Source organism: Miniopterus schreibersii (assembly GCF_964146895.1).
Source record: "Miniopterus schreibersii genome assembly, chromosome: 5".
Classification (NCBI taxonomy): domain Eukaryota; kingdom Metazoa; phylum Chordata; class Mammalia; order Chiroptera; family Miniopteridae; genus Miniopterus; species Miniopterus schreibersii.
Window position 1 is genome coordinate 34,074,643 of NC_138106.1, and position 22,094 is coordinate 34,096,736.

At 36.8% G+C, this 22,094-nt stretch overlaps 1 pseudogene across 1 annotated transcript; it reads right to left on the reverse strand.

Annotated features, from left to right (window-relative positions):
* Window positions 1-6,148: 6,148 nt before the first annotated feature.
* On the reverse strand, window positions 6,149-7,517 carry LOC308557945 (PCI domain-containing protein 2 pseudogene; annotated as a pseudogene). The gene is made up of 2 exons: window positions 6,881-7,517; window positions 6,149-6,781 (listed from the first exon to the last, which is right to left on the reverse strand). The product of its transcript is annotated as a PCI domain-containing protein 2 pseudogene (transcript).
* Window positions 7,518-22,094: the final 14,577 nt, after the last annotated feature.

The window sequence follows — 22,094 nt, forward strand, 5'->3', positions numbered from 1 at the left end:
TATTCACATTATTGTGCAAAATCCAGGACTTTTTCACCTTGCAAAACTGAAACTCTATATCTGTCAGCCAACAACTCCCCACATCCCTCTCCCCAGCCCTTCGCAATCATTCTGTTTTCCGTTTCTATGTAATTGACTACAGTGCAAGTAGAATCATGTTGCATTCATCCTTTTTGTGACTAGCTTATTTCACTTAGCGTAATGTCCTTAAGATCCATCCTTGTTGTAATATGTGACAGGATTTTCTTCCTTATTAAGGCTGAACAATATTCCATTGTATGTATAGACCACATTTTGTTTACCCATTCACCTGTCCATGGACATTTGAGTTGCTTCTACCTTTTAGCTATTGTAAAAAATGCTTCTGTGAACATGAGTGTAAATGCATGTTGTTTTATAAACTGTTTTTGTTTGTTGGTTGGTTGGTTTTTTCGGTCACAATCCCCACATTATATAGTAAGATTGTACCTTAAGGAATACTCAATCTTTATTCAATTTTTTTTACAACTATCCCCAAAATATCTTTTATAGCTGATTTTCCCAAAATTATATCCAATATAGGATCATACTTGTATCAGGCTATCATGTTTTTTAAGTCTCTTAATTTAGCCTACTTTCTCTTTTTCAGAGTTACTGGCTTGTTTTGGAATCTGTTGTTCTCACCACTCACTTGTTAACCCTGTGTAGTGTGCCTTCTGCCCCGATCACGCCACTAAAATTATCTCTAAATAACAAATCCAAGCATTTTTTTCCTCTGTCTCCAACCTTCACAATGTAATGCGTCATTTGAGACGTTGACTCCTTACCACTCTCTTTTCTTGGCCTCTGTGACATTACCCTCCCCTAATTCTGAACATTCCCCAAAATGCATCCTACTTTATAGCTTTCCTGAACAGCTCACTCTTCCAAGTTAACGTTATTTTCTGTTCCTTGGCTAATGCTGTTTCTTCCATCTGCAATTATGTCCTTCACCTTAACCTCTTCTTTCTTCCATCTTCAATCTCTGCCTGTTAAAATCCTAGCTATTCTTCAAGATCCAATTTAAATGTTATATTTTCCTTGACACTTCCCAATCAGAAACTTAATTCTTCAGCCTCTTAAATTTGTGTGTGTGTGTGTGTGGGGGGGGGCTTGAACCTCCTTTCATATTCCCTGTGCAATGACACATTTTATCTTATTTTGTAATTATTATGGTTGCTGTCCTATTCATAATGGCCTTATATTTCATAATTTTTAAATGAATCTTGTTCCTAAATGCTTTTTCCACAGAATTTTGCACAATGCCTCATATGCCATAAGGATTAAATATTACTTGAATGGATGGATGCTCATTTGGGGGAGTTTACAGTTTTTTCTTTTTCAATTAAGTTTTATTTTAATTTTTTAATTTAAATCATTTTAATTATTCAATTGCAGCTGACATACAATATTATATCAGTTTCAGGTGTACACCCCAGTGATTAGGCATCATATAACTAAGTGATCATCCCGATAAATCCTGTGCCCATCCGACACAATACATAGTTATTAAAATATTATTGACTATATTCCCTATGCTGCACTTTACATGTAACTGCCAATTTGTACTTCTTAATCCCTTCACCTTTTCACCCATCTTCCAACTCCCCTCCCATCTGGCAACTGTCAAATCTTCTCTATATCTATGAGTCTGTTTCATTTCTGCTTGTTCATTTATTTTGTTTTTTAGATTCAATTCCTGATAGATATGTATGTATTGCCATTTTATTGTTCATATTTTTTATCTTTTTCTTCTTCTTAAAGAACACCCTTTAATGTTTCTTGTAATACTGGTTTGGTGGCAATGAACTCCTTTAGCTTTTTCTTATCTGGGAAGCTCTTTATCTGTCCTTTGATTCTAAATAATAGCTTTGCTGGGTAACCTTGGTTGTGGGTCCTTGCTTTTTATCACTTGGAATATTTCTTGCTACTCCCTTCTGGCCTATAGTTTCTGTTGAGAAATTATCTGGCAGTCTTATGGCAGCTCCCTTGTAGCTTTTCTCTTACTGCTTTTAAGATTATCTCTTTGTCTTTAAACTTTTGCATTTTAATTATGATGTGTCTTAGTTTGGGCCTCTTTGGGTTCACCTTGTTTGGGATTCTCTGTGCTTCCTGGGTTTGTATGTCTATTTCTTTCACCAGTTTAGGGAAGTTTTCTGATGTTATTTTTTCAAATAGGTTTTCAATTTCTTGCTCTCCTTTTTCTCCTTCTAGCATCCCCATAATGCAAATGTTGGTATGCTTGAAGTTGTCCCAGAGACTACTTACACTATCTTCATATTTCTGGATTCTTTTTTCTTTTTGCTCTTCTGATTGGGTGTTTTGTGCTTCCTTATCTTCAAAATCACTGATTTGATTCTTAGATTCATCTACTCTACTGTTGATTCCCTGAAAATAATTCTTGATTTCAGTTAGTGTATCCTTTATTTCTGACTGATTCTTTTTTTTGCCATTTAATACTCAGTTAATGTTTATTTAATGAATACATGAAAGAGGAGATGAATCAATCAGTCAATAAAAGACAATGAAAAGGAATAAATATAACTATTAATTTAAACTTCAAGAGTTTTAAAGACCATACCATTCATGATGGATGTATCTGATGTTCACATTTATTCACTGACTGGTTTTTTTTTTTTACTTCCATGTCCCTTTTGAAGTTCTCACTGAGTTCTGAGTATCCTTATAACCAGTGCTTTGAACTCTGTGTCTGGTAGATTGCTCATCTCCATTTTGTTTAATTCTTTTTCTTGAGTTTTGTTCTATTCTTTCATTTGGGACATGTTCCCCTGTCTCCTCCTTTTGGCACGCTCCTTGTGTTTGTTTTTATGTATTAGGTAGAACTGGTATGTCTCCCAGGCTTGAGAGAGTGGCCTTAAGTAGTAGGTGTTCTGTAGAGTCCAGTGACATAGCCTCCCCGATCATCCAAGCTGGATCCTCCAGGTGTGCCCCCTGTGTAGGCTGTGTACACCTTCCTGTTGTAGTTGAGCCTTGATTGCTGTTGTCATATCAGTGGGAGGGATTTACTCCCAGGCTGATCAATTGTAAGGACTTGCTGTGACCACTGACTACAATGGAGGATCAACTGTTCAGAGGCCCACCCGACGGAGCAGGACTTACTTCAGCAGGGCTCTTGTGCTTGTTGAGTCTGCCCTTTGAGTGTGTTGCTTGTGGAGGTGGTTGGGTGGTACTTCAATGTGGTCTGAAGCTTTCCACTGTGTGCCCTGGCTCTAGGACCTCCTAGGAGGTGCATGCCAAGGTCAGCCACCACCTGTGTTCTTGCCAGGGCCATCCAGCAAGAGCTATAAAGTGATATGCAGATGGCAGCTATTTGTACTGGGCTTAGAGGTGCCTAGGAGAGGCCCAGATGTGAACCAAGGCTCGCTGCTGCTAGTGCAGGGCCTGGGGGCACTTAGCAAGAGGTATGGGGCATGCTGAGGCCAGATGTTGCTTGTTTGAGAGATTTTATTCTGAAACATAAGCCAAGACAGACCATTTATATAAAAAACAACAACAACACTGAAAACAGCTTGGGTGGGTCTACAAGTTGAGTGGGACAGGGTCTTAGGGAATCACCAGGATGGGGTGAACAGTGTGAACCAGGTTGATGGAGTCTTAGATATCGCATTCACCTGCAGGCTCCATGAAGGAAGGGCTCAGAAAAGGAACGATGGCCTCTGACAGCATTTTTGTCTAGCAGAAAGCTGCCTCTCAAGCTCTTACCCAGATGCCAGACAATTCACTTCCTCCCCGAATGTCCCTGGGGCCTTTTGAGCTGCTGCCCCAGCACTGGAGTTCAAAGAGAGTGAGTCCGTATAAGTCCGTTTATGGCCCCTTTGAGAGGAACTGCCTGGGACTCCATCAACCACAATGCCTGTTGGTTTGCATAGCCAGAAGTTATGGGAACTTCTCTTCCTGGCACTGGAACCCTGAGCTGAGGAGTCTAGTGTGGAGCTGAGACCCTTCACTCCTCAGGGGGACCTCTGCAGCTGAGATATCCCTTCCAATTTTTATCCACCATGCATGGGTGTGGGACCAGCCTGTTCTGCCTCTTTGCCTCTCCTACCAATCTCAATGTGGCTTCTTCTTTAAATCCTGAGTTGTAGGACTTCCATTCAGCCAGATTTCAGACAGTCCTGAATGATGGCTGTTCTGTAGTTTAGTTGTAATTTTGATGTGGTTGTGGAAAGATTCAATTACAACATTTACCTACACCACCATCTTGACCAGAATCTCATGTTCAAACTTTTAAACATCCTGACTCATACTTCTTGCTTAGATTACCTGCTTGGTCTCATTATGCTTCAGAGTTTACAACTCTGGCTTCAGCCAGTACCACAGCTTCTATCTCCCACCAAAGAAGAAAAATAAGATCACAGAAAAGAAATTTTAAGAAGTAATAATAATAAAAATACTTACGGAGCTTTTGCCATGTGTATGGACTATGCTATTTTACATATCCTTTCTGTGTACTCTGTGGATCAAGAACTAGTCTTATCATCATTTTATAGCTGAGGAAACTGTGGGTTAGATGCTGGGTAATTTGTCCAAGGCTACAGTTCATAAGTATTTATAATCCAGATATTTATGCCTCCAAAGCCTATTGTTGGAACCATTACACTGCTTTTGTACTCTTTCTTAACATATAAATGATGAAATCAGTGCTATAATATACTTCTTCATCTCTTAGAAAAAAGTAAATAAATATTGATTAACTCCACTGAAGCAATTTTAAATTAGGCAGTCAGTTTTGAAGTACTCCAAATCTTGCTTATTTGTGTTCATGCAGTGGTGGGCTGGCATTAATAACATGCCTGGGTAAATTCCCTCAGCACTTGGTAGTTTGAAACATCCAACATACAGGTGGGAGGATGTGTATAGCAAAGAAGTAACAGAAAAATCTTTTCTTTTCAATTGATCTTATTATGACATGTAGGGAATTCATTATGAAAGATGGTGGGTTTCTTAAATGGTAGCTAATTCTGAGGCATCTGCAAACACTTGACTTGTTGGGTACCCGAGCTCCTTCTGTACTTGTATGTGCAGAAGGGGACATTACCACTGAATTAGAAGAATTAGAGGCATCCCAGACTCATTGTGTCACATACTCCAGTCCCCTTGCAGCACAGGAAGGCTTCTTTATACTCTCTATCCAGTTAATAGCTCCTATCTCTTAATTAAATACATCTCCCTGGCTCAATTTTTTTCCTAGTTAAATTTCTTTTCTTTTTTTTAAATTGCATCCTGTGAAAATTTTTTTGAGAAATTCTTATCTAAACCAAATCTCTATCTCTCCCTCCACCATTATTATGCAGCATTATAATAACAGATTTTATTGGCTGTTCCAAATTGTGCTGAAGGCACACAAGGCCTTGTCTAATTGTTCATATCAGGGGCTGTGGATGAAAAAACCCTAACCTTGTGTGGTGAGCCTGCAGTGGGGTGGGAAGTTGTGTCATTCAAGGGGTAAGCAAGGCTATCAGGATTGATGCTTTGTTTTTATGTTAATGCTTTGCAAGAACATGTGCCCATGGCTAAGACAAAAGAACATTTATTAAACTTATTTATTGCACAGTTCATTATCATAAACCTTCTAGAGAATCATAGCCTAGGGAGCAGCTTGGCCAATGGGGACAAATAACCAGTTGAATGTAATTTGAGACAATTTCTTAGATTATTGGTGTGTATGTGTGTGGTTTTTCTTTTCTTTTTTTTGGTATCCCAGAAGATAAATAAATAATATGCCATCTGTATAAATTCAGGATGCCTTTTTAATAGAAAGAGTTCTATAAAAAGTTGCAAAGATGCATTTATATGTAAGACCTATGAGAAGTAAACTATAGCTGCCTTGGAGAAAGAGCCTTTTTCACAGAAGTTTTGCCAGCACTCCAGAGCCAAAGGAAGGATCTGAAAAGTCTGAAAAAGGAATTCCAGGTCTCTGTGAAGTCAATATTAGTTATAAATGATGAGGAGATTTCAAGGTGTCTGTGTATATTGGCAAACTCAGTCTCAACATCCCTGGGAAAAGAGCCCCAAAGAAATTCCAGCTGTAGCGAGTAATGTCACGGCAAAGAACTGATTCCATCAGCGCAGCAAAGAACTAGAGGAACATGCTCCTTTTCAGGACTGTTCAACACACTGTAGACAGCGGAAGGAATGGGTTTTTCTTGCTAACAACTAGTTTCTGATTCTGATGTGATATATAGCCTTGAATGTAACCCATCTGTATCAGGTTGACCAGAAGGCATGGACTTCCTCAGTGTCATGTCTTCTTCCACTTGCATGAATTTCAAAGTAACTAGAAAAGCATCCAGAGATAACTGGTATGTTTTGAGTAACAAATACACTTTCTTAAAAAGATTCCTGTAGGTGATGATCTTCAGTTTCTCAAGGATAAGGAAGATACCCCAGCAAATAAAAAAGGTCTTGTGCTTCACCAGAGCCATGTACAATACAAGGAGACTGCCTTCTCTTACAGCTTTGGTGACTTCAGCAAACTGCATGAGATGATACTTTTTCAAAAGCTCAGTGGTTGGCATATGACACAACAGCATTTTTACTGGCAGTAAATATATCAGAATCATCCTTTTCTTCTTCTGACTTAAATGATACGAGTGCTCAGAGGCAAAGGACAGGTACTCCTCAGCTTGCCTAAAGTCACTATAGAGCATGGCCTTTTATCCAACTTAGTACCTGTAGGTCACCTTCTGAGCTGTCACTGGCTCTGATGAGGGCTTCACACAAATGGAGTTTGTTGATTTTTCTAAAATATATTGAGTTCAGAGAGAAGGAGGGAGAGGGAGAGAGAGAGATAGAAACACCAATGATGAGAGAGTCATCATTGATCGGCTGCCTCCTGTACGCCCTTGACTGGGGTTGTGCCCGGACCGGGAATCAAACCACGATCTCCTGGATCCTAGGTCGATGCTCAAGTGCTGAGCCATGCCCAGCTGGGCGAGTTTGTTGATCTTAAAGTAAATCTTGAATAACTGATTCACCAGAAACATCGCCCCCCCCCCCCTTCTTAGAATCTTCTATACCAGCACGAGTGTCACTGGCACAGACGCAGAAACAGCTCAACAATTCAGCTGCTTTTTCCAACTGTCCCAACTTTGCTTTTTCCTTTCTTTACCAACTGTTGATCTGGATTTTTGGCAAATATTCAAAGGTAAAGTGACACTGCATACATGACAGGCAGAGCCCAGTTTTCTCTGAGGCCCTGAAATGCCTGTAGGAATGATTGGGCAACGGCAGTCTGGCATTTGTATGCATCTATGAAGTCATGGTTCCCTGCTGCGCAAGCGCACCGTAACTGAGCTGCAAACATTTCGTCCTAAGGGGGGGTTTTCAAAAAATTGTTGACACCTCTGTTCTGGAGAGGCCAACTGAGGCTATAGGTTGGCAACATGAGGATGCTTAAAATACACCAGCTCCACACAGGATGCCCCATCTTAGGTGTTGCTTGCTTTGTAGACCTGCAGCAAGTACTGGTTGATAGTGATTTACCCTGCTAGTGCCTACCACCAGGGCCAATTTCATAGGTTTTAAATTGTTTTCCTCCTAGTGGGAGAGTGTATTCTTATGGTTAATGTAGATATTTGGGTTCAATCAGAAATTACATTCCTAAAACAATATTGAATGTAAAATGTAATTGAAAAATAAAATTAAAAAAAAAAGAAATTACATTCCTGAGAATATCCTGGAGTATATTCTACGTTAGGATTTCAGAATGCATGTTACTGTCTTCGGAAGTGTACACTTCACTGGTTTATGCCGTTTTCATCTGAGAGCTGCAACATGAAGCTCATTTCTGAGGTAGCTCTCCAGTACTATGATTTCTAGTGTGCTGATATTCTCTCTCAGATCCCCACCCATGAATATTCTCTCCACAGATCTTCTCCCTGGACCTCAAAGTCCCTCCATTAGTCACTTCTCTGGTAGAGGAGAGCCCTGTCCCTGGGAGAAGTGGCCCTTTAATATCTACTGAATCTGACACTGTAAAATTAATATATTCAAGATTTCTCTGGACTTGCCTTAAATCTTACCACTTCTGTATCTAGGTAGCAGATGTTTGGAATGTTCTTATATCTCTTTGTCCCTTGTTCAATTGCTTCTCAAAATTACAGATCTGGCTTAAATGTTATATTCCCCATAAAAATCATCCCTGATTATTCCCAGCCAAAGGCACCTCCTACCCATATTAATGCCCATGGCGCATTTACGCCTTCACTGATTCATTGTTAAGTGAAGACTAGGAAGTTAGAGAAATGTTGAAGGCACAGAAATCAGTTTGCCCTTGGGTCGTGCTCCCCAGCAGCTTTTCCTCAAAGTAAGAAATATCCTAAGAAAGTATATACAATGACTTTAATGATATGTGGATTATATTTTAATTTCAATTATTAGTTATTTACTTTTATTTACTGTCTAAATGAATATGGTTTTCAGTCATGGGAGCGATAGGAAGCTTTTTAAAAATTAATTTATTTAACTAAAGAAACAAGTAGAATTAATGGAAAACTTATTTAAATTATAAAACAGGTAAATACATACTATAGGTAAAACAAAAAGCTATGAAAAGGGTATTCAACATTTATAGACCTGAGGAGAATAGTTAAGGGAATATATGAAAAACTAAAATTTGGAAAGTTGTTTTGGGAAAAACAGACTTGAAATAGACAAACGGTAATGCAACTTCGTAAGTGCTATGATAGAGTTATGAAAATCTGTCTTTAGGATCCGATGAGATGCTAAGGATGGAGCATTAGACTCAAACTGACTTTTATACTGCTCATTTGATCTCCCAAATCTAACCTTTTCTGAGTGCATATCTTATCTCCTTAGAAACTGCATCCTGTGGCCCTGAGAAGGATGCTTCCCTCTGTTGCACCCTCCCTCCACACAGTAGTACATGCATGTAAACTAACTGTGATGCCAAAAGCTAATATGTAAGGGAAAGGTATTGTTTTTCATGGACCTAGCAGATAAAATAGAAATGTATGTGCATTTTAGACTTGTCATCTTACCACTTCCCAGATTTATAGTCTTAGTATCTCTTACTTAGTAATCAGAATTCTCTCACTTTTTAATAAACTATCCTGATAAATGAGTTAAAGCTCTTGGGAAATACCTTACCCAAAAAGATCCTGTTGAAGAATAGCCCAGTTCCAGGTGAATAAGACTCTGTGCATGGGGGTGGTGCAGGACGTTAGGTATAAATCCGGGAACTCAGATATTATAATATCCCACAAGAGATCTCTGTAACACAGCTGCTCTGGAGACCTGAGCAACTGCACAGCCTGAAGCAGGGCACACACCCTCCTGTTCTTTCCTTTCTGACTTCTTCGTCTGTCCTCTGGAGTCTCCCTGGGAAGCAAATCCCCTGGAAAATAGCATAAGGTCTGAGAAGATGCCTGGTTTGGGAATCAGACACCCTGGGTTTGAATCCCAGCTCTGCCGCTTGTGAGCTGTATGGCCTAGAGCATGTCACATGCCCTCTCTGTTTCCTCATCAGTAAAATGAGATTCATAGCACCTTGTTCAGACTCAGTGAGTTATGAAGATATGAGATAAGGAATGTAAAGCCCTTGGCATATATGGTAGGAATCATTTTATAATTATTGTCATGTGAAGGAAAGTTTCCTTGAAAACAATGTTAGGACAATAAAAGCTGGAATACCCCTAAGACCCAAAGTTCAAGATGATCTTGGGGGTAAGAAGGAGAGATGGATAAAGCAGTGAAGGGGCTGTCAGATCCTTGTGCATCAGCTGAGATCTGTGTAGGAATCGGGCCCCACCCCAGACCACCTGTATCACAATCTACATTTTATCTCCATCCGCAGGTGATGCTTTTGCACATTAGAGGGAAGAAGCATTGTTGTTAGACATTTCTTCTTCATCTGCTCCCCTAATTCCTTAATTTTCCACCCAAGACAAGAGGACCTTGTCAGGATCCAAAATGCAACTGCAAACTTCTTTACTTGAAGCAGTTCACAAATAATGATAACAAAAGAGGAAGCATTTGACATGTATTAATTTGTTAACCCTCACCGCAGTACTATGAAATGGGTGCTATTACCATCCCCATTTTACAATTGAGAAAACTTTCTAGAGGTTATACAGCTAGTAAATTCAGGTTATGGGGTTACAACCCAGGCGTTTGAGCACTAGAATCCTTGCTCTTAACCACCGTGGACTCCAGCGTCTTCTATCACTTCACATCACTGTTGAACTAAAACATGTGACTCACGCAGTGATGCGCTCTTCTCTTTCCTCCAGGCAATGCTCTGCCCCCAACCTTCCTTGAGATCATCTGGAAGTGAATCTAGGAGTGTAAATTCACAAACCTTAATCTGCCCCCACTGCCTCTGTCAAAGTTCAAAGCTGAATTTCTTCTTCCTAGACTTAGGTAGTAGCTTTCTCAACTGACTTGCTGCCTGTGGTCTTTCTCCCACTCCAGGCTGTTCAAATACTATAGCCAGAATGATCTTTCTAAAGGGCAGCTCTGATGACCTGTGTCCATGTCAAAACTTCAAAAGCTTCCCCGCTTGAATATAACCCACCTGCCTCTACTTGAGATTCCAGTTTCCTCCTAGATCCTGCCTTTCCAAAACTATTTCCATCCGTTTTCTCCAAAACATGCAAATTCACTGAATCACTTTTGGGGACCATCCTCTTATTTCTCTCTGAAATGTCATTTTCCATGTTACATCTGTCTGAGCCAACCTTAGGCCCCACACAGATACTACATTCTCAGTAGACTTTTCTACATATACAAAGCCAAGATTTATCTTTTTCTCCCCTCATTTCCTGTTCAATTCTGTGGCTTACAGAGATATTTTGCATCAATATCTGGTATGCGCGCTGTACTGGGCTAGTTAAATGTTCCTGAGGCACATTTATCCAGCTCTCTCTGCAGAGTATCTGGCATTTAAGAAATTATGTGATGATACGTTCGGGAAGGTAGTAGAAGAAGTCCACCTTCATCCTGAAGCAGATTGCTCTGAGAAATCCAACTCACTCATTGATTTTCCAACAGACGTGAAAAAGCAATGAATCTTGCATGAATAGCAATGAATAGCTTTATGGTAATCCTACCCCATTCACCTCTTCTCCCTTTATACCTAAGTTTATTTTACATACATATGTTTTTAAACATACATTTAAAAAATAGTTTGTGCTCTAACCATTGCCCAAATTAGTTCATTTTCTAAAACTACGTATACCCTTTGATGAGACAGTTTACTTCTAGAAATCCTAAGATATTATCGTGAACACGTGCAAAGATTATGCTACAAGGATGGTCACTGCAGGTGGTTTATGTTAGCAAAAATTTAAAAATAACCTAAATGTCCAAAATGGTAGTGATTAAATACATCATAGTATGTCCAATCAGTGGCATGCTTTAGGTAAAATGATACTGAAAATGTTGGAAAGAGTTTCATGATATATTTTTAACTGAACAAAAGTGTATGAGAGAACAGAGAACCCCCAAATAGATGCACACAAATATGCCCAACTGATTTTTGACAAAGGTGCAAAAGCAAGTCAATGGAGGAAGAATGGTCTTTTCAACAAATGATGCTGGAACATCATTGAACATCCATAAGGCAAAAGATAAAATAAAATAGAAAAATCTTGACATAAACCTCACACTTTATAAAAAATTATTTCATAATGAATTATAGATTTAAATGCAAAACTAGAAAACATAAGAGAAAATCGTTAGGACCTAGAAATAGGCAAAGAGTTCTTATATAGGCAACTGTACAGATAATCCACAAAAGAAAAAATTGATAGTTTGGACTTTTCAAAATTAAAAACTTCTGCTCTGTGAAAAACTCTATTAAGAGGATTAAAAAGACAACCAACAGGCTGGGAGAAAGTATTTGCAAACTACATATCTAACAAAGAACTTGAATCTAGAATATATAAAGAATTCTCAAAATTCAGCAAGAAACAAAGAATAAAAAAGCCAAAAAAAAAAAAAAACCAAATTAGAAAATGGGCAAAAGACATGAAGAAACACTTCATTAAAGAAGAGATATAGAGGCAAATAAGAACATGAGATGTTCAATATCATTAGCCATTAAGGAAATGCAAATTGAACCCACACCCAGGCCTACTACACTATTGTCTGTGTCCATGGGTTATGCATATATGTATATATGTTCTTTGGTTAATCTCTTCCTGTCCCCCCTCCTTCCCTCTGAGATTCATCAGACTGCTCCATGCTGCCATGTAATTTTATTTTTCCTTGTGCCTTACCTTCCTCTGGCAAATGTAGCTCTCACATTGTTTTTGTTTGGAGTCACCTAAGTCCTTTGTGAAAAGTGTTGGGGTGGGAGGTTCTGAATAAGTACTGGCTTATTCCTTTCCTCTCCACTGTGATTAGATGCCAAAAGAGAGCTACTCCCTGCTCTAAGAAGACCCAGAGTTATTTTATTTTATTTTATTATTTATTAAAATATATCTTTATTGATTTCAGAGAGAGGAAGGGAGAGGAAGAGAGAGAGAGATAGAAACATCAGTGATGAGAGAGTCGTTGATCGGCTGCCCCCTGCACGCTCCCCACTGGGCATCGAGCCCGCAACCCGGGCATGTGCCCTGACCGGGAATCGAACCGTGATCTCCTGGATCCTAGGTCGATGTTCAGCCACTGAGCCACGCTGGCCGGGCCCAGAGTTCTGTTTAGAGTAAGTCTAGTGAAGAAGTGGCAACTGTAATCATTGAATATGTTCAGCACTTGATTCCTCGAGTGAGTATTAGCTGTTCTGTGTACGGCTCACAGTGGCCTTCACCCTCAACCAGATTTCACCTGTCATCCAGCGGTTTTCTGCTTAGGGAATTAAAGTTGATGTTTCTAAGTAACTAAGCAAAATACAATTAGGAAGAAAATCTGTATTTTAAAGGAGGTGTGTGATGCATTTCAAAAATAAGTGAGTGTTCCAGATTATAACCTGATTTTTCTTGTTTGATCGTAGCATTTAACTATAATATATTGTTATGGTATTGGTCAGATCCTTTTTTCCCATTGCAAAGTGCTATCATTGAGCGATAAAACTCATATTTTCTAAACTTTAAGAGTGAAAAAAAAAGCCATATGCAAATAAGTATAAAAATATTTTCTGTGGTTTTTGTTTTTGTCAATCCTCACCCAAGGATATTTTTTCCATTGACCAGGAATCGAACCCGTACCAGCTGGCAGACACTCTAATCACTGGGAAACACAGGCGAGGGCTATTTTCTGTGGCTTTGAATGGGATTAGAATATGTGTGTACTGTGTATGTTTTTAAAATCCTTCCACCTGGTCAAAATGCTTTCAAAAGAAAGAATAACTGATGCCTCTTGTTCAGACTGGAAAGTACTCTGATTGCACTGAAAAGCATGGCCCCTCTTGAAAGTTCAGGTTTTTACTTCCTTTATTTGAGTATAAAGCAAAAAGGAGGTTTCTCAAAGATGTCCTAATAGAAGCTTTTGAGTGATGTGCAGAGACAGCATTGAGGTGAATGGAGTCCATCAAGATTTGCCAGAAGTATGAAATAATTATCGAAAGGATTCCATTAGAGACGAAAGCTACCTAGACTAATAGAGACAGAAAGGGCTGACCCCTTTCTGGCTCTTAACTTTCTCTAATGGATGGCCTCAAGTTGAAATCAGACTCAACTGGATCATTGATCCTTAAAAGAAAAATACTAAGCATAGTGGCATATAAGCAAAAGCTGGAGAAATGGTCAGATAGATGTATCTTTTAGGTAAAGCTTGATATGAAGAGTATTTTTATTATTTGCTGGGGTTTTGTTTGTTTGAGCTTATAGGAATGGAAGCTAAACCATTGGATATATTCTAATGAAGTAAAATTTAGTTTTGATAAAACAAAGGCTGCCTCTAGTAAATACATCAACTCAACAAAAAGGAATCTACAGATTTTTGAAAGATAGCTGCCATTGTACTTTACCCATTAGGTAAAGCAGAGTGTTCGCTGGCTAGTAATTGACATGTGTCAAATCCCGCACTTTGCTCTGGAGGGATCATTAAACTGCTTCTCCCACACAAAGTCTTGGAGGTATATTTTGCAGTGCCCATATGCACACACACACATACACACATGCACACGTACCTAGCTGGAGTAAAATGAGTCAAATACTTGAAATTATCTAAAATTCCCTGTGTTTGTTGAAAGCAGTAACTGATGGGGTTGCCTCTAGTTGTTGCAGAGCTCTTTATTGCAGCTGGGTAAAAGTGTTCTGAGTGTCAGATTGGTAATTAACTGGTCTGTTATGAAGGGAAATTTTCTAATAATAAATAAAGGTACTGCCAGTGCCTGAGTGTAGGATCAGCTGAAGTCAAGGATGTTAAGGAGAGACGTGAAATTGTGGATGAGGCATTTTGGTTGTCAGTTAAGTTAATATTAGGTTGCTCCTAATAAGCAAGATGAGCTGAAGCGGCTAGTAATATGAAAGTGGAAATAAAGAACTTATATTAAAATCTCAAACATAACACCAGGATGAATTTTAAAATGCTATGTCATTTAAGTGGAAATTTCAGTATACTCAATATACTGGTTAAAAACTAGACCACTAATAAATTGTATAGTACTCAAGTTAATATCCTGAGAGTATAGGAAAACCAAGAATACAGTTAATGAATCTCCTTTCTTGAGAATCATATACAACTGAAGTAATTTTACACAGAAGATAATAAATAATCCCATAATAATAACTCAGCAGATTCTCAATAATTTCTATTAAGATTTTCTAATTTAGCTCATTGAAAACTAAAAATATTTTAAATTATCAAATAAATCAATATACATGCAAACATATATAACATGGAGTGTAATAATATATGGTTGAAGTTTTATTAATAAAATAAAATGCTTTATAAAATATTTAAAAAATTTTCTTTTATATTTCTTTTATATTTCCTTTACATTTCTTTTATATGGCCCTAAATGTTACTCTGAGTTCTTTAACTTCAGAGTAACATTTGCCTCATCATGTGTCTGTATTACAATATTTGTATAGTTATACTTTCAAAACAAGCTTTCATATTATACATTTTTCAACTTCCTCCACAATTCTTTGAAGAAGATGGGACAAAATATTATCATTTGCTCTTTTCTACAGAAGAGAATACTGCGGCTTAGAAGGTTCAAGGAAGCGATGTACCCAAAGTCACACAAGAAAGTGGCAGAGACTGGAATCGAATTTGTCTTCTGATGACTTTAAAAAGTGTGGGATGTGGGTATGGGTGTTGGTGCAGGTAGGGCACGTGGTTATTGTCTTACTCCTCATATCTGAAGGTACTCATGGCCTTTGTAATAGAGTGATTTGCTCAGTGATGGGAATAGAGAGAAGGAAGAAGAGAGAAAATAAAAGAAATATATATATATACAGGGGGCCAGTTCCCACAGTGCCTGTTTGGTGAATGCTTGACTGTTTCCTGTAAGATGGTTTTGTGTTTTATGACTCATTTGTATGCCTTCCAGACTGCATGACACCTTTGTTCGAAAAAGAGAGTCTCCATCACAAAAATGGAAATTATCATCCAAGTGAGTGCCAGCTAACAGAGACTAAGCTGTTTGCAAGAGAGCATCCCTACAAGTATGGCCTTTGGAACATGTCATGGGTTGAAATTAAACTAGAATGGAGGATACTAGGACTTGATAGTATTAGGAGATTTATGTCAAAGTTATTGAAATAATACATATATTGATATTAGACAATGAGGTCAGAAGATTTACTATTATAATTTTTCCCTTAAAAATCTATTTTATATCTGACTCATGAATAGGAAATATCCTCTATACTATGTAGAATGTCTGCATGGAACTTTAAGTGTGGAGAGTACAATTATTTCCTGATTCTATGTAGTAGAATTTTTTATTTACAGATTTAATGTGTCTTAATGGGCTAGGGTGATTTGTAATTACCTCTTAGAAATGTCTTGAGAGGTAAAGAAATCAGTGATTAGGAAGTATCTCCTACAAATTTGACCCTTGCCAGGAGGAAGTGACCCAAGCTAAATGCCCTGCAACATATCTCTGTCATCGGACAGAGTTTGTAAATTGAGGATTTATCAAAGATCTTAGGATATGGATAAAAAAATATTGAAATACCTACTCAGTTTCCTGTATTATAATGAGTATTTTTTTGAAAGAATTTGTTTAGTGCTCAATAGTTATAAATAAGGCCCTTTCCTCCCCTGATGCCCCCCCACACCAAATAGGTTTAAAACTATAATTTGCTGGCAAGGCAAACTCTAATGGAGTCAGAATACTTAAATATTACATGCTTCATTTGTTGACAGAACTGATCAAGTCCAAATGTTATTTTTAGTTTTGCAGACATCACTGATGAATAATTTGGAAGGAAGAGCACTTGAATATGAATGTTCTAGAAATGCTGAAATGTTTTTAATATATATCAAAATATAAATCCCAGTAATTATGCATTTAAATTACACTCTGTGTTTAAAAAAAAAAAAAGCTTAGTTCTTTTCTAATATTTTTTCAGGTTTCTAAGTAACTGTAATATGCAGAATGGATAGCCCAACTTGAGTAAGCAGGTCCAGCGTGATTTATATGCAGAGCAACAGGCAATAAGAAACTTTTTTTTTTTTTTTTTTACCTGAAGGGGGTTGAGATTTCCCAGACAAATAAAGGAAAATGGTACAGATTACAAATTCTGATAGTCAAAATGTCATTTCAATCAATAAGTAACAATACTTATGTAATAAATTAAACCAAGCTAATCTTATAGGTTAACTTTAGGATTCAGAGTTATATATATTATACATAGTAAGAAGGGAAACAAAGCATTGGCTTTCTGATGAAATTAACACTGTCAGAATATTTTTAGGGCCAAGCGTTTAAAAATATTGACATGTTACTAGATTCCTTTGCCATTAAATATAGCCAAGCATATTTAGAATATATAGAAAATGTCCAATTGAAAAACTCTTGGAGCAAATCTGCCTATGTGATCAACTCCTCCTGGTGCATGGTTCAAGGGCAAGGAGAGGAAGAAAGGAAAGAAAGTTCATTTAAGTTCAGATTAATAATTTAAAATTTTTGAATTGGGTTTGCATCTCTTTCAAATGGAAAAAAAAAAAGTAGTTCCTGTTTTTTATATTTTATATAAGAGAGAAAGGGGGGAAAACATCTCTTAATATTATCAAAGATTTAGCAGGTTCAGAGGTCTAAAGAAAGAGCTCATCCTCGAGTTAATAGCTTTACTGGAAATATCTTTAACTGAAAAAGTTTTAAATGCGATTTACATGGAACAAATCAGTTTTAGGTTTCAACATACATTTCAATCTGAAGCAGTTTGAAAAATCCAACTACACATATCAGAAAAACATTTCATTTATTTTAGATAAGCATGTGCTTTTGCAAGTGAATTTTTCTTTAGAGTGGGGAAAATAGCACTAATTTTTACTTAGAATTTTATTTTCTTGTCATTATACCCTAAGTCCTTGTTTTATTTATTATTGTTTTCACCTTGATTAAATAATTAACTTTATTTAGATTCTGTAAGTCAGTGATCAGTCCCTACCTCTCTCCAAAATCTACCCTCTGTCTGTTAAGGGTCTGCTTGGTTGAAGTTATATAAACTCAACAGCCAGTCAACTAAATGCATTTTTCACTCCTCAGCTCTTGTTAGGAGCAAATAGAAAAGCAGCTAACATTCATTTGTGTTTCTTTTTGTTTGTCTTTTGAGATAATCAGTCAAATAATATGTGTTTAACTGGAGATTGGAGGAAAATGCTTTATTTATAACTACTGTGCACTAAAATCTCTTTGTTTTGTATCATCAAAGGTATTGGTTATATAAATGTCAACATGAAAATAATTTGAAGTTTTGTTTCAAAATGTTGATGTATGGAGATTGGGGCTGTCATTATACTGATAAGAAAATAAATGAAGTATTTCCCATGATAGATTATAATCTTGAGCAAGACCTTACATTTCTGACTTTTTAAATTATAAATATTATCATTTGGTACATACATGTTGGCCAGGCTATTCTAAAAAGATATATATCTCCTCCTAATTTTCCAAATGAGATGTCCAATGGAGGATCACATACTGCATCTCAGGAGGAATCAAGCACTGAATGTCCACTTGGTTGGTGCAAATTGAAGCCAATAAATTAGAAAAACATGTTCCACACTTGCTTTCAAACTCTTAAGTCTCTAGTGTTTTACCATTGTTTGAAACATTTAAACATTTTGTCATATATTTAAATTACTGATGGGCCATTGAGTCATTTTCTTTATAGGACATCACCCGCTGTTTGTAAATTATCCATGATCCACATGAACTTGGGGCAAACAGCTGTGCGTATGTGGGAGTTAGAGGAAGTCAGTTCTAATCTTTTGTTGTAGAAACTACTGCTTCTGTCTTATTTTATTCACTTGGTTAACACTTCAAAATCTGACTTTTCCCCCCTGTGTATGGTTTCCCTGCCTGTTTTGTACATCTAGCAAGTAACAAGTAATGTCCTAAATTAAGATGTAATATCAGATCTGAGCATAACTTTCCAATAAAGTGACTATATTTTAAAAGTCATTCTTGAGAAATGATAGCCAGAAGAGTGAAAACATGTTTAGATTAATAAATTTTTAGGGTGAAAATCTGCTAAGCCAGTGGAATAACAAGTAAGTTTGTTTACTGACACAGTGCAGTAAGGAGTATTATAGAATTACAGAATTCAACCCTAAAGATTATTTATTTCAAGGCCCCTATTTATAGATGCAAAAACCAAAATCTCCTGGAGTTCAGTGCCTTGCCTAAAATTATACGAGTGACCAGAAGAGTTATCCATTAGTCGGTGAATATTGTTCTATAGTCTATGTTGAATTTGGTGAAAGATATGAAGATAAAAAAGATCTAGACTGTATTTGACACTCATAAGAAATTTATTGGGAAGTAGGGTAAAAAGACAGCTGGAAATAACTACCCTATAAAGAGAATATGATTTATATCATAAGAGTGATACAAGTAATGGGAATTATGGGATTTGGAGGGAAAAGCAAGATTTAGAACTGAAATGATTTTGTTTTTTTCCCTGGTTTATCTCTACCCCCACTAGAGTATAAACTCCATGAAAGCAAGGACCTTCCCATGCCTGATAGTATTTGGGATACAGTGGATGCTCAGTGAACAAACAAATGTTCTTTCCATACTGTAATGCTGCCTCTTAAAAGTATTAAATGGATCTCTTTCTCCTAGAAAGCATTTATCTTCCACACAGTGATTAGGTCTGCTCTCTCAGTGACTATCCTGTGTTTAGCTATTCTGGTTATCTGCCAGAGTATAGTATTTCTATCTTACCATATTTAAGTAATAAAGTAAAAAACTGTCATATTTATCTTTCAGCTGAAAGTATGTAGTTTGCCAATCATGCATTCTAAATTATAGAATTAAAAACATGGATAGAGCGAATCTCATTGTTTCTAACATATTCCTAGCTCGTAGAGCACATGTATCTTGTAACTAGGAAGATGGCTTTTTTTATATATAATAACACTAAAAATTTTGGCCACTTTCCATTGTGAAACTTTTGGTTTCTAGGGCACAGATTACTATTTAAATCCTCACATATACATGCTCACAATTGAAGAACTTGGGAAGATTTCTAATATATATCTAAAAAAAAAAAAAAAGGTGGACCTTGTGATATGACCATGCAAAAAAAATCCTAATGCTTTTAAATACAATCATTCTGGTTTAGAGGGAGGGAGGGGAGAGCAAAATGAAATGTCATCTTTAGGTCATGCATTTCAGCACAAAAGGATTGGAATGACTTAGGAAGTGTGACAACCTGTTCGGGTCTCCATATGTAAAACAAAATGAAGAAGAGAAAAAAATCATGTTCATTTCAGGCATAGGTGCTTGCTCTAGCCAGAATTCTTTCAATAGTGTGCTTTGATTTTTTTTAATTTACTGTTGTGCAAACAGAATATGCTTTTTAAATTTGTTTAGAAATTTTTATGAAAACCATTCACTTTACATATCATATTCTTATTGAAGAATAAAAGAGCATTTCTTGCAAGAAAAAAAAAATGTCAAATAGGTCAATAATAAGTCAGTATTTTGATAGTTTCATGTAGTATATTATTTACCCTAAGTGAAATATATATACAGATAATGCCTTCTTTTACTTTTCTTGGATAATAATTGATTATAGGAATATGTTAAAATTTAGGGGCCATAAGCTAGATTTTATCTCTGAATTATAAAATATGGAATAACATATTTAGTATATTATAATCAAATTGGAGTTCTGGGCATATCTGATCATTTGATAGAAAATAAATTTTCTTGCCTTTACCCAGAAAGGGGAGAGAACATTAATTGAAATTTAGGGAAGGGTTAATTTAGATAATTATAGATCTCTTTGGTGTTCATATGTTGTGGCTTACTTGAATAACATATGAGCATTTGGGTTTAAATGTGGAAATGTCATATATAAGCATCCATAGAAAAACTGACTAAAAATAAAGAAAAAGTATATATTTAAAATTGAGGAAATAATAGAGATGATATAACATTTTATTTTGAGAAGTGAACATTTTAAAATTATTCAGAGAATCTATGCTATGAAAAGTACATCAGCACTTTTTCACAATTTTACTGTTTAAGTAAACAGATTAAAATTTTAAAATATGTAAGTATACATGTCCATCAGAGTAGTCCTGCATCATGAAATATACAAGTAATTTGACTCATATGTACTTAAAAATATCCTAATCAAAACTATAAGATTTTAAAAAAATCATAGTAGATTTAGTTAATTGTAAATTATTATTACAACATGGAAAAAAGTTATAAAGTCTCCTAGTGCTGGCAAAACTGTTAAAAACAAAAAGCCACAACCAGTGTAATGCCTAAAGTAAGTGTTCCTACTAGTGGAGTTAAATATTTTAAATTATGCTGGCTTGTGACTCAATATTTAGCTTATGCAGTCTAAGGATTGTGCAATAAGTAAAAATTGTATGACAAAAATCATTTCTAGCTAATACCATAGAAATAACTGTTTAACATTTTATAATTTTGTAAAGAAAAGGACACAAAATACACCTTCTGGTTACAAAACAAAAGTCTAATAAATGTACCTTTGCGTGGCTGACTTTGAAGTCCTTATACATGAGCAATGCATTTTGCATTTTTTGGTCATTTCCCCCAAGTGCCTTTCCGTTGTAACAATCTGAGTTCAGTTTCCTAGGAAGCCCCTCTTTCTCATTTGTCACATCTAAGAGGTTAGAGAGTATGTTTAAACAGATATATTTTCTTTTCGTCTAACCTTGTCTGGAAGATATAGGAAAACTAATTTGCCTTATTTACATATGGCACAATCTATCCAGTATTCAAGGGTTTGTCAGAAACAGGAACCTTGTGCATTTCCATGGTAACCGATGGCATGCTGACAGTATCTGGCTTGTTGCAGCTTCGTCTAGGCAGGCCGGCAATTAATCAGCCATCTACATGCACAAAATTCTTTGTGAGTGAATGGCAGCGCGCCTCTGTAGTGCTGTCTGTGCTTTTACAATTTTGTATTCCTGCCGGGCAAAGTACTTTTTTGTCTCTTCTATTCATTTTCCATAGCTCCCCAAAATGTGCTAGAAAAGAGTATGAGGGGGTGGGGAAAAGGGAAATACATCTACCTGTAATTTCAAAATGACATTATTTCTTCCTAGCATCAAATATGCCAGGGTGTGTTTCTTCCTTTCATTCCGTGCCTCATAGTGGGTTTGCCTTTTATTTTTTTCTGAGTTTTCTTGGGCTTGTGCTGCATAGTCCCTTAATCTGTGTCTCAAGGTCCTTTATTGTTGGTGCAAGTCGGACATACCTACGAAAAGCAGGTCTGTGCATAAATCATGGCCGGGCCTGTGTCGCGCAGTGTGGAGCCTACGTGTCCTTTTACGCTCCATGTCTAGGTCCGTCCTCTCGGCTACATGGCATGGATGTTATTCCCATTTTGCAGACTGAGATGCAAGCAATGAAATGATTCAGCCAGCTTTCCATGACAAGTTTGGGATAGAATGCTTCTCTGCTCTTCCCACGTGCCAAT